Source organism: Lipotes vexillifer, unplaced genomic scaffold (genome assembly GCF_000442215.2).
Source record: "Lipotes vexillifer unplaced genomic scaffold, Lipotes_vexillifer_v1.1 scaffold104, whole genome shotgun sequence".
Classification (NCBI taxonomy): domain Eukaryota; kingdom Metazoa; phylum Chordata; class Mammalia; order Artiodactyla; family Lipotidae; genus Lipotes; species Lipotes vexillifer.
Genome location: NW_006789458.1, coordinates 3,710,646 through 3,725,059, shown reverse-complemented (window position 1 = coordinate 3,725,059; position 14,414 = coordinate 3,710,646).

Here is a 14,414-nt window from a genome sequence, read left to right as displayed (position 1 = left end):
TCAGAGGATTACATTTTAGTTTGTGGTGAGTTATAGACTCATAAAGAATAGCAGTAAGAGAATCAAAGAAAAATGTCCAAATTTACATACAGGTAGCAAATGCTGAAATCATAAATTAAAAGACAAGATGCAACCAAGGTAGCCATCAAAACTTTTGGCTTGCTTTCAACCAAAATCCTAACCTATATCAAAATAAAGAGTATACCTAATTGAGTAACAAAGCTTTCTAGAGAACCAGACCCTGCATCTAACAAGACACCAATTTCTAAACAGCTTAATTGAATTAATGAGAAGATTACTCACTTGGCAGGACGTTGTGGTGTGGCGGGGGTGGAAGTTGTTGATCACAGAGCAGCCAGATTCAGGCGCAATTGGCTGCTGCTGTCAATTTAATTAGTGGTATAGATCCTGCCTCAAACAGTTCTTCATTCCAGTATTTGGTGTTAAAAGAAGTATCAGTCATCATTGGTCTGTTTGACTGAGTGCATAAGTTACTTCTCTGCATTTCTTTTTCTCTCCCATTCATTCACTTACTCACTCAACAATGAGCACCCACTATGTAGCTAGGAACTGGGGATACAAGATGATGCAGAACCTTAAAAGGTAGACATTCAAGGCCATTTAGATGGAATCAAAGGAAATTCTCCTTGCTCTGCCTCCAAAGAGATTTCCTTTATGGTTCACTGATAATTTCAGGTCTTATTTTGAAAATGTATTCATAACAACTTATCAAAATGTTAATGTCAGAATCCTAGGATTTAAAAAACCCTTATTTTACCCTCTGGTTTGTGGCATTTAAAATTGTGTTCCCTGAAATGCTTTGAGTTCTATTTTCTCAGGTTGCCTTTTAACATAGTAGAAGTAGAACTGGGATTTCTCTTGAGGTAGTCCCACAGGACAGGCCAGCCTCATAGCGCACTGAGCTGGTGAGAGCCAGTCTGGTCTGATTTGAAGAGATTCAAGGCACAGCTCCCTAGTCTCCAAATCCCCAACTCTCACCTGTCTCTTCATCACTAGAGCATCACAAATTTGGGTCTCAGAGGCTGAGATGATATCAAGAGCTCCCTTTTAACTAAGAAATCTATAGAACTGGGACAGGGGCACCTGGGGATGGGGGCAGGGGAAGAAAACTGGAAAGGGGAGAGACAGAGGAGCTGTAAGGGAGACCAGGGTACTCTGCAGCACCCATACCTGGTTTACCTTAGGTCCTGTCATCAGAGATGTTTAGAGAGGAAGACAGGAGGAAAATATGTGGTTTCCTCTCTTATTTTTGCAAGACAGTGGCTTCCCTTCCTGATTCTGGTGAGGCGTTTGATGGTCGTTAGCACCCAAACCCTCTGAAGACTTGCTATTTTGCAACCATTGCACACTTCGGCATCGTCAGCTCAAAGAATGCACCTTCTTACTGGGGGTGAGATGAAGCATTTTATCTCCAGGGTTAGGCCTCTGTGCTGCTAGTGGATTAGCTAATAGCAGAAACAGACTGATGAATGGGTCCAAAAGCCACAGAGATTGCTCTTTGCAATAGTGAATAAATATCGGATTACATACAGAGGTTAGCCTCAGTGACCTCTCAGCAAGCCCAGGTAAGAATCTTGCAGTCCTGTGCTGCTCTCCCAAGGGTGCTACAATAACCTCTTATGTACCTGGAAAACTTTTTATCAATGCCCTATAGGTAGGCGCCCAATCAAACTTTCGCTCTAGAATTTTAGTGTCTTCAGCAGGCATGTTCTCATATTCACTGGTCCTTAGCTAAAATGAACATCACTAAAAGGGATGTCTTTATTTGTATGTAGTAACTGATGAGAGTAATTTGCTTCAAAATAGAAGCTACGACTAAGACAATCTATGTGCTTAAATCATTCTAGAAGTGTCATAATTATGCTTTAAAAATGTCTTATATGGGAAAGTGTCTTCTATATGAGAATATATAACATTAGCCATGTACATATAGTTCTTTTCAATGTTTAAAGTATAAGCATAGCATACAAAAGTGATTTATGCAATGTCAGTTCCTTAAAGAGAGGATATTCTGGTTATCCACTGCTACGTAACAAACCACCCATTAGTGACATAAAATGTCAAGATCATCATTTTTATTATAATTATTAAATGATGTTGATGATGATTGTCTCGGACAGGTTTGGGGGCTTGACCAAGCTCAGGGTCTCTCCTATGACTATAATCAGACAACAGTGACTGGGGCATCTTAAAGTCTTCCTGACTCACATGTCTGGTAGTTGATGCTGGCTGTCAGTTGGTGTGTTAGCCATACCTTTTATTCTGATGCTTTGACATCTGGGGCCTTGCTGACCCTGGAAGGACCACCCCTCCCAGACCTAGCTGGTTCCTAGAGAGTAAATGACTTTCATATGCAAGCCAACCACCTCCTTTATGGGCTCTCACACTCTGGACCCCTAGATACCTGCCTGTCACCCAGGAGCAGGTATCAGACAACTAGAGACAAGTCCTACATCCCAGAGTCCATCAAAATTATTCAAAGTAGCCAATGCTAAGACTGCTTACCCTACCTCATCTGTTCCTTCTTGTGGAGGCCACCTTTGCCTCCATTTTTGCCCACATTTTCCCCTCACTCTTGCTGCCTCCTGGTACTTCCATGTTATCCTGTTTGGCATGTCATGTCTTCTGTTATAGGGAGCTGTGAAGTCACGAAGTGACTCATTTTTGTGTCAGCAAGCCTTAACACACCTGACTAAAATAAATCCTGGGTACATTTTAAAACACCTGGGACCTTAGCCATTAGCCAGATCAGCTACACGTGGCATCTCCACGTGACTTGGGCTTCCTTACATTATGGTAGCTGCATTGTGAGGATGAGACTTCCAGGAGAGAGTTAGATGGAAGCATTATCACCTCTCTAACTGAGCCTCAGAAGTCTCTCAGCATTCCTTCTGTCACACTCTCTTTGTTAGATGGTAGTCAGTAAGGCCAACCCGTAGTCAAAGGAAAGGGAGTTAAACTCTACCTCTCAATGGGAGAAATGCCAAGGAATTTGCAGCCATGTTTTAAAACCACCACAAGTGTTTTTATTCATGATCTATTCATGGCTCCTTAAATAACTAATGAGCCCAGGGAATTCCCCGGAGGTCCAGTGGTTAGGACTCCGTGTTTTCACTGCTGAGGGCCCAGGTTCAATCCCTGGTTGGGGAACAAAGATCCCACAAGCTGTGTGGCGCAGTCAAGGGGGAAAAAATATAATGAGCCTAGTTTGAGAAGGACAGTTTTGCTCAGTTCAGATGTTTCCACATGTGGAAGTCAGGTTCAGTTTTTTAAGTGCTGTTTCTATCATCCAGCTTTCACAATTTCACCATGGCACTGTACATATTTTTTAAATTATACTTCTTTAAAAGTTTTACGACTCCCTACATTGTGATCTTTAATGCTTAAATAGTGTTAAATTATTTAAAATAATTCAAAATTATTTTAAGTTCAAATTTGAAATTTTATTTTAACTTCCTGTCAAGCCCCTTTCTCAACACGATTTGGAGAAAAGTATTCACTTAGAGAACTGATTGTGGGCCAAAATTAAAAACAACAATAAACAAACATTTAAGAATCAATTAAAATATTATTAAAATTAGGTTCTGTGGAATGTGGAAGGTGGAAAACAGGATTATAGCCATAGTGTTACTTAGAAGAATTTTTGTTTTTCCACTTTAATTGTTGCCTTTATTTTCATTAGTTTATTTTAAAAGAGAAAGTGTTTGAAGAAAATTGTAGAGAGAGCATTCTCTCTCCTAACTGATGGTCAAGTGATAATTCAAAATTCTTGATGACTCTTTTTAAGATAGTAGATAGGGAGTGAGTTTAGCTATTACATAGTGGTTTGGTTTCATTGATTGGTACGTCAGCCCAGAGTAGCTGAATCTTCTTTAAGGAAGTACAGTATGGGCATTGGAAAGGTCGACCTCAGCATGAGGACAAGGAAAAACCTGGCTGTCTGGGCAAACCCTTCAAAAATAACCAAAATGAAGTGAGCATTAGGGTTCGGAGTGAAGGAAGACAGTCTAGGCATGAATTATAGAGATAAATCCATAAAATCAAAGCAAGAAAGGAAATGTGACTTATTAAAGCACTGAGGGGAGATAGAAAACATTCTTAAAGGAAACATGCATGAGGAAAAGTAGAGAAAATGCTTTCTCATTTTTAGATGGGTCTTATAGGCAGAAGACTTTGAAAAGGCAGGCCTTTTTAGTAACAACTTGGTACTCAGTTAAACAAAAGGATTCTTTTTAAATCTACAGGTTCTGAAGGCTTCACCCCTTAAGAAATTTTTCAGATCATTGTGGAGGTAATGGTTTTCCTCTTCTTCACATGATGAAGTAAAAAGTAATTACAGAAGGATCAGTTACAGTATTTGATAACACCAAAAACAAAAACAAAAACAAAAAAATGGAAGAAGAAAGTCACCTAAGAAGTCAATCTCTTAATCTCCAGGAAGGACCACATCCAAACTCAGCTCACTCAGCCAATGCCACCCTCCTATTTTAAAAAACTACAAGAAGCACAGGAGGAGTTGGTGTCAGGAAGGGACTCCTAAATTCCTCATTCAAGTCTCCTCTGTGACTAAGCAATAAGAATGCATCTATCTTTTCTTCACTCAGTAAAATAGTACGTAACGTACTTTAGCCTTTCTGTATTAGAAACCCTCTCTTCATTTTCATCTGTTAAATGAAATGTCTCTATCTCTTCCAATTTTCCCCTAAGTCATGAAGACCAATCCTAGTCTAGAGAGCACTGATTCCGTTGATTCATATTTGCTGAACTCTCTTTGTTTAGGAATCCAAACGTCAAGTTCTTTGTTTAAACTGTGGGGGCTCTTTGCTGATTATTATCTTTAATCCACGAGATACTCTGACCCTCAAGATCTTTTTCTGTTCTATTCCAATATAATAATACCCACTCTATGTCCTTCCTTGTATTTATGTAGGGAGCTTCTGTCCCTAATTTTTTTAATGCTGTAAATTACAGAGTAATTTAGAGTAAATGATACTATTCTACTTTGCCTTAGAATTTTTTGTCTTATGGTTTCTATTTAATTAAAGTTTGTAATGGGCAGGAACTATTATTATTATGTCTTTTATAGTGTTCATCAAGAGCCTTGCATAAATCTTTGTCAGAAGTATATAATGTTGAATATATGTGTATTGATACATTGTGTATCTATTATACTGTAGTTTAATCACGATTTATACTTTTCTATCTTCCTAACTAGACTGTGTTTCATGTGACTTTGTATACCCAATAACTGGCACTTAGAATGTGTGCAAAAAATGATTTTGAATGAAATGTTGCTTGAATTAACTTTTGTTGGATGGATGGATGGTTGTAATACTAACCAAACCCAGAATAAATTTGAATCTACACTGGTTTTCTCTTCCTGTCTTCCTTTTAGGCCATCTTTAATCTGATTAAATGGTTATCCATTTAATTACCTCTTAATCAATCTATTTTAATTAACTTATTTAATTAAGTTAACTTTTAAAAGAGATGGACCTTTTCAGAAATATTTTCATTTACAAATGAAAAAGGAGGGCTGGGAAGAGCTCCACTGGCACACCTTGGACGGATTGGGTGCCAGCAGGCTCCGCCCTCTGGTGTTCCTGGGTGTGTTAGTCATGTGCTGCGAGTCCTTACACGAGATACCTGCAGAAATACATTGCTTCTGTGCTCTTTGCCTTCTACATAACAGCAGCAGAGTACTTTGGGAAGAGATGGTGAGCTGCTTGGAGGAGGAGGTGGATCTGAAATGCCTGAGGAGGTAGAGAGGCGACCCTGGAAGGAGAGAATGAGGGCCCAGGCCCTGTTGCCATCTTCGCGGCCCTGGAGCACCTTGCTGAACCTCGGTTCCTTCATGAGGAACATTTAGGGGCTAAATTGCTTAAATTTTGAAATTCCTGCCAGCTCTAAATTATCTTGATTCTATGTGAAGCCAAAATAAAGAAAAAATGGTATCTCCTTATGCATACACTCTTCTATATAACCCAGCGGCAAAACACGAGGCCTGTGTTTCCAGCTCGCTGCTTTAGACACCAATTCACAAGACATTCTTTAATGTGAAAGACATTGTCTGCACGCCTTGTGAAAGTCAGTCTAGTTGTATATGGGCCAGGGTGCGTACGTGTGGGGGAGAGAGAGAGAGAGAGAGAGAGAAAATCACATTTGGCCTATTATCCTGACCATAAGAGGGCACCACTCCCAACACCGTTCCATTCCTGATCTGATTGACTCTATAATTTGCAAACCTCTATAGTATTTTACATACAAACATTTCCAAAACAGTGCCTCTCCTAATTTTTTCGAGAAGGAAGAAAAAACTATCTGTGCCCATGTAACACTCCATTCCACTGGATTCTTCACCTCTTTTTTCTTAATCCTGTAGTGTCAGTGATATGCATGCATTTTGTTGTTGTCTTCTTTGTTTTTAAACTCTCTTAAAATACTAATAAAGGAAAAGTGACCAACAGATTCAAAGAAAGAAGGAGATGTGGTTAACACAGAAGCTGCTTTTCCAGGGGTGAGGACTTACAAGTCCAAGATGAGACTCAAGTGTCATTTGCCTGGAAAAGAGAGAAGCAGGAAGACAGATGTTTCTCTCATTATTTTTATTTGTATACACCATTGCTGATCAGATATGTCACCACCCGAGAGGGCCAGTGCAGAGCAAGACAGCTGTGCATTATCTATACTTGTGACTTCCCCGGGACACGGGGAAGGAAATTGTAGCTTGCATTTTTTCCCCCTTAATTTAGAGACCACGGCTTTTATAATAAAGATATTGAGCCATCATTTGTTTCTATTGTCAGGAGACAGACCTCCCTTTCTTCTCTTTCAGACCAGTATCTTACCCTGTTGCTCTTGGTGGGTAGAAACTTTGTAAGAAATCTAAAACTAAGCAGGGCAAGTGGGCAATGTCAGGGTCAAATGTATATCTTTCCCTTCTTTTAGTCTATTTGAAACATTCATATCATTTTTTTAATATCCCAAAGGTCCGACTAATTCATGTTGGGGTTTTGCTGCATGTTGGCATATTCAGACTTGGGTAATGGCTTTCAGGTTTTCTCATTCAGTGAGAATGTGAGCATCTTTTCCCAGGTTTACTCAAGCCCACCCTTGATGGCTGGACCAGAGCAACCGACAGTCCAGGAAATGCTTCATTCTTGTGTGTGTTGGGCAGGATTTCCTGCAAAGGATCAAGAAAACATATTTTCCCATTGCTTTGTTTAAACTGGAGAAAGGCCTTTTGTCCAACTGGAGATCCTGTTAGTCACTGCCATGGCAACTAAGGAAGATGGGCAGGTCACTTGTTGGCACTGATGGTCACCGTCCCAACAAAATCAAGTGATAAGACAAAGTGCTTCTGAATCTGCCCCTGAGCTCCCCATGGTCTGCTGCCCTTCCATTCTTCTAGTTGGCAAAATGGGAAAACTGCAGCTAGAACCAAATGGAAGCAACAAAATATGAACTAGTATGCTGGAGGTGCAGTTTGGTTTATTAGCACTCTTGCTTGATAGCATTTGTGTGATCCATCTCCTTATGAATAAGAGGAAGGAGTATCAGTGTGTAGGGAAAGGGGAGGAGAGGGTCAGAAGTAACTCTGTGGATCTTGAAGTGATTGCCTCAAAGGCTTGCCTAGAAGAGATAGAGTTCTAAAGGGGTTGATGCTGTTGTTATAATGGGGAGCCAGAAGATGGACTAATGATCTAGAATGTGGGATGTCAGTCCCAGGTTTGGTGTATTATCTAACACTGAGCTGGCGACAAGAAAGCTAACAATGGAAGCAGTGAGCAGACAATCTCGGATGTGACTTTCAAGCTCAACAGATCTGAGCTCCACCCACCACAACCTGGACCTTGCTTCCTGAACTGCAGGCTTCTGTCAGCTGGATTTTCCTTATTATTCAACCATTGTCTTCCTACTCCTTTGATGCCCTTTAAACATCTTGCACTTCTGTGACTTTACAGAATTTGTTTGTGGCTATTTGGAGATGGACATCCACCGTGAATACACTGGGGCCATTTGCTAGGTCAGTGTTTCCCAGAATGGCTCCATTAGGAAGCTACATTTCAAGGGCTTCTTTCCTGACGTCTCGGAACAACTCATTTGCTAGGGTCCTGAGTGAATATGTTCCGAGGTCAATGTTCACCAGAATACTGGGGATTGAGAAGGCCTGCTACACTGGTAACAGCCTGAAAATGAAAGTAAGTTATATAGAAAAGTATTCTAAGTAGGGTTGCATGTTGGTTCTTGACAAAGAACCTGCCTGGCTTTTAGCAAGAGTTAAATAAACAAAAGAAAACAAAAAAGAAAATGAGAATAGGCCATGGGTATAAGGATCTTTCAATTGCATTATAGCAGCTTGGTGTTTCCTAGGTTGGAGAGGAAGACAAGTCACCTGCCACACCATCTCTAATGGGACCCTGTGATACTCCTCTCACGTCAATCAATAAAGTTCCAAGAAGGAAGCTATGAGGCTAAGAACAGTGTTTAAGACAAATCCAAAATGTCAGCAGTAAGTTCACTGCAGTCTGGAGAACTCTTCATTAATACTATCAGGATAGAAAAACCCTTATTTTTTATTCTCATGCACATTTTCAGAAATGCTGCTTAAATTAGGCAGTGATAAATTGACCCAGAATAATTTTACTTGTGTGCACACTCAAAGTAGAGTCCTAGAATGATGACTGGAATAAAAAAAACTAGATCCAATTCTCAGACAAATTTCTAAGTCTACATCTCCATGACTTGAGTGAATTGAATAGGCTGAGAAGCACCCAGTTTGATGTATTCCATCCCAGATTCTGGTTTTTTTTCTACCAGGAAGTTACATAAAGAAACTCGTATTCTCATCATTTAAAAAACAACACAAAATTTATAAAATACAGTGATCTAGGCAGTATGCTATAAATGCCTAAAGATAAAAACTATATGATTCCATTTATAAAAAGTACAAAACAGTCAAAACTAATCTATGCTGTTACAGATTAGAATAGTAATTACCCTCATTTGGGAGCGGGTAGGGGTTAAGGGGCTTCTACATTCTGTTTTTTTAAAATCTGTGTGCTGGTTACATGAGTATATTCAGTTGTAATAATGTAAACTTACACATAATTTTGGTATACATGTTAAACTTCAGTTAAATTTTATTTAATTACCCAAAGGTAATATAAAAGTAATATAGACCTTAGTACAGGAGTTCAGAGGGATCACACACCAGCGTCTGGCTGACATTATGGAGAGAGTGAAATTGAAGCTGGGATTAGACTGATGGGGAGGATTTGAATCTATGGAGTCAACTTAGTCTTGAAACTAGAACAATTCCTAGCACACAACAGGCTCTCAATAAATGGCTGTTGAATAAGGGAATGAATGAAATATGCACATTTTCCAAATGAAATATTCAACAACACAGCTTTATAGAACAGACAATCAGGTGAATCTTCCAATGTGTCAGGTTCTAAACCTACCTGTCAGTAACTGCATTATAGTAAGTTTGTGAAGCAGTTTTTGTCAAGTTCAGGACCTCCCATGATGGGTTAGTATATGTGTATGTATGTCTAAACACTTACAGATACATGCAGTCTTCCACTTTGAGCCAATTTTTGTTTGGTTCATGCAAGATGTGAACTAGGTAGACACCTAACACACTCTCAAACTGGTATACAAGCACATCTCAGAGCACGAGGTCTCAAGGACAGGGACCCTGTTTTTTTCACCTCTCGTTACTAAGACCTGACACAGAGGCTGGCAACAATTAATGCTCAGAGAATTTCAGCTGGATAAATGGGTGAACCCAAGTCCTGCGTGCAGGCTGATTCCATCACAAGGTCTTGCTCCACCTCCTCTGTGGGCTCAGTAGCTACAGGCAAATGCTGATATATTTTTTTCAGTGTTTATGGCTGGAGAGTAGAGGGCAGGGAACCATACTATCCCTTCTGTTTGAGTCTGAGCTTCAGAAGGTATGTGTCCTTAATGTAGTCCTCACAAGTCCAGGTCTGGTTCTCAGTTTTGTAGGCCAAGAAGAGTGAATTAATGTTCACCCAGGAGTGACAGCCTCTAGAAGATGACTCATAATAAACCAAAAAATTGATTTTTAATCAAGAATTATGTGAAAGCATATTTACACTTAGGATGAGAACACTTACATCATGTCATTAGTATTTTTTATTTCTACTCCAAAAGTTTTCTTGAGAAATTAAATTAGCATGAGAAGGTGGTTTGGTGAATATGATCAGTGCAAGGGAAGGTGCGTGACCTGGTTGAGTATGGATTTAAATTTTATCAAGCACCTACTGTATGTCAAGCGCTGTGATAGATTCTAGGTACTTTCACACGTCACTTTACTCAACCTTATTTAATCCTCACAGTAATCTTGTACAATTAATGTTCTCGTGTTATAGATGAGTTAATCAAGGGTCAGAGAGGTTCATTGATATTCATAGCATCATGATTGAGTGTAAATAGACAAGCAGTAAGTACTTATAAAATGAAGGAGTAAATTAACAAGTAAACACCTGTTCCCCAGCAAATAAGTGGAAGAGATGTAATTTGAACCCAGGTCCTCTGATTCCAAGTTCATCACTCTGGAGATTATAAGAGCGTGGTGTGCTCATAGACAATACAAAAGCTGACCTGCCAGTTAGATTGGAATATCTCTATCAAGGGACTCTTTTCCCCAGCTAGTAGTAGAGATGCATGAACAAGTTATTTTTCTTGGGTATACATTCATTCATTTCTTCAACAGATTTTTAATGAACACTCGCTATGGGGCCAGCACCACTAGTTAATTGCTCTGAGACTTGGATAGATGGTATGTAAAGCATAGTCATTGCTATTTTGCATGGTTACTATAAGTAAAACCATTGTCAGGATAAAGAGATTAAAGATACGGTTCCTGCCCACAAGGAACCCAGTCTAGTGGGGAAAAGACAAGAAACCAAGTAAATGTGGCAAGGTTTCCTAGGGAATTTGTCTTGGACAAATTCAGGTTGCTATAACAAAGTACCAGAGACTAAGTGGCTTAACAACAGAAATTTATTTCTCACAGTTTCACAGGCTGGAAGTCTGAGATCAGGGTATCAATATGGTCAGGTTCTGGCGAAAGGTTTCTTCCCAGCTGTAGACTGTGACTTCACATTGTGTCCTCACATGGTGGAGAGCAAAGAGGGGAAGCAAGCACTCTTGTGACTCTTATAAAGGCACTAATCCCATTCATGAGGGCTTTACCCTCATGACTGAGTCAACCCTAATCACCTCCTACAGATCCCACCTCCTAAACCATCGCATGGGGGTGGGGTTTCAACATAGGCGTTTGTGAGGGACACATTCAGTCCATAACAGAATTCATGAATGAGCTTGAGAGAATATTTTTGTTTGTTTGTTTTGTCTTTCTATTACTTTGATAATTGCTTTTATTTTTTTTTAAATCGTGTTTAATATCAACCATGTTGTAATGATATCACTGCTTCTAATAAGTGCTAGCAATGCTATTGTACATGGTCAGGTAAAGCAAAAATCATCATCACCACCATGATATGACACTGAGATTAGTTTCCTATAGATAATAATGAAAGGAAATGTACCCTGGCATCCCTGCCTTTTTATATAGGTTCAAGTTAAGTTAGGGGAAATGTCATGGAAAAGAAACAATAAGTTTTCTGTTTTTACCATTGAACATCATGGGTTACAAAAGCCACAGTGTTCCTGTGTGGCCAGTGAAAACATAAATCCAATCAAACTGCCCATTCTCTCAACACATCAGACACGGTAGATACTTTTGGTTGGAGCCTTACAAAATGCGGCAGTGCTTCAACACAAAAAACTTTGTTTTCATGCATCCCTCAAAGCTGCTAACAATATTTTCAAGGAAAAGAAGCCACACACAATTGTGAAACCACGTGTCCTGGAAAATAGTCAAAAGACTTCTAGTTTGAATCAGAGAAGAAATACTGAAACTGGATCTCTGTCATGTAGAGTTATCTATTCCAGAATCACTAGCACTTCTTTAATCATTTCTTTTACCCATTTAGTGAAGGTCATGGAAGAATTGGCTTATAAGCCATTTCCCTTGAAGACAGTTACTGACATCTTTCAATGCATCTAGCTCTTGGTTTTTGACCGTTCGGTACACACTGATACAAGAGAACTCTAGTTTTGTGAGTCCCTTTTGGAACCTCAAAGGCCACTGACATCTTCAAAACTGTTAAAAGTTCCTTCGCCAAACGTGCGTCTGACTTGGACACAAAATCTTGGTACCGTACTTGAACTGATGAAGCACATGCTATGCTTGGCATCAACCCACCTGGTTTTGCTCCTTTAGTAAATAAAGAAGCACAACATACCATCGTGTCTTGTTGCTTTTGACATTGGCATGTGCTCATATCTAAGACTTGGCCAACGATTTTGAAATCATGTCCACTGCTGTGCAGAATTTGTCGATTTTATCAGAGTCACAGCCTTGAATTTTCCATTGACTATGTATACTGAAGAATAGATACTATTCAAGAGATTTTGTCAAGGAAGTAAAAGAGAATATGACATTCTTCCTTTGTCCATGTAAATTCAGTGACTCCCCAAATGTCAAGTCTTGAAGTATTTGGTTGAAACTCAGGCAGAAGGTATTTGTTGTTATTTGCTTGTTCGCACTGAGAAGAAAGAAAGGCTTTCTCTCAGAACATAGAGGAGATTGTTCATGGGCTTGACTTACTTGGCAGATATTTTTTTTCTTGATAACAATATCAGTCTCTCCATTCAAGGCCCTGCAGTCGTTTATATGGGTGCTACCACTCTGGAAAAAGAGAATGAGGGCAGACAGTTATGTAAACTTCCAGTTCTGGAAGACATGCTTCTGTAGGTTGAAGTTAAAAGGGCCAAAACTAACCAATGTCTTTGAAGAAAGATAATCTGTTGTGTGGTGGTTAGCCTCCAAAATGGCCCTCCATGAGTGTCACCTCCAAGTTTTCACGCCTCTGTGTAGCCTCCTCCTACAATAAGTAAGGGTGATCCATGTAATCAATACACTATTACAAACATGTTTGTGTGTAATTTCTGAGGCTAGGACATAAAAGAAACTCAGCTTCCATATTTATTTATGTTAATTCTTATTCTCTTCCATTTCTAAGTGTACTATTTCACAAAATTACATGCCCATTAAGGAGGCACATCTTTTCTGAGGTCTATAGCTCCCAATGCATTGGGTACCTGGAATCTACTAGAAGGAAATCAGTAACCAGTAAAGGGGTTGGGAAAAACAAAAGATAGCTTCAGCAACTGACTACACTTGGGGATGCTGTCTAATGACACAGCATTGTGGGAATTTCCTCTTTCTACCCAATTCTGCCTGCCCCTCTGTTTAGGAGAAAATCTGTTTTAAAGGAATCACTGAGATTAAGCTTTAGGGTCAGGATTTTATAAGTCAACTTTTAGTGTAAAACATGAACAAATTTTGTCTAGGTATAAGGAAAAGAATTTTTAATCTTTTTCCCAGACTGAAAGGTATTTAGATATATTCAAGCCTTCACATTTTACTTTCCTTTATTAATTAGCAGGGACATCTGCATTAACACAGGTTCATTAATTTATGATCTAGTGAGTCTTTTCTACCGCTAACTTCCCTGATGAAAGAGAATGAAACAAAAAGGAACTGTTTGGTCAAGACTTCTCCCACAGATTTAAAATATGGTCCTTGAATAACATTAAAGATATTGATTTTGCTGTTGTCTTTTTAGCTTGTTGTGAGATAAACATATTAATCCAAAGTGAAGGCATTAAAATTCAGATTTTATATTACTACTTGCTAAATAATTAACGTGAAAGCACGTTGTCATTTTCTTTAAATTCTAAATAAAACCAAATGTCAGTAATGCCAACCCAAGGTGTACCATTTCTTAAAACTAAAATCACAGCTTCCTCTGAGGGACTGTCAGAAAACATAATTGAAATGATAAATAGTGTTGTTACACTTATTCACTTGGGGCACAGTCTCATCCTTCCATATCCATTTTCTTCTCTGTCTGGGTTTGAGTCTTGGAGAGTTCTCCCGGTACAACATTCTGGAGTCAGTCAGTCATTCATTCCAAATAGAATCCTCAGAAACAAAAAGAAACATGTATCGCAAGTGTATTAGTTTCCTATTGCTGCTGTCACAAGTCACCACAAACTCAAGGCTTTAAAACAACTATTACCTCACTGTTCTGGAGGACTGAAGTCTCACCCAGGTCTTCCTGGGCTGTGACCATGGTGTCTGCTGGGTTCTGTTGCTTTCTGGGTACCTTAGTGGATAGTTCACATCCTTGCATTTTTTAGTTTCTAAGGGCTGCCGCATTCCTGGACTCATGACCCCCCTTATCCATTTTCAAAGCCAGCAACAGTGGCTGAATCCTCATAGCACATCT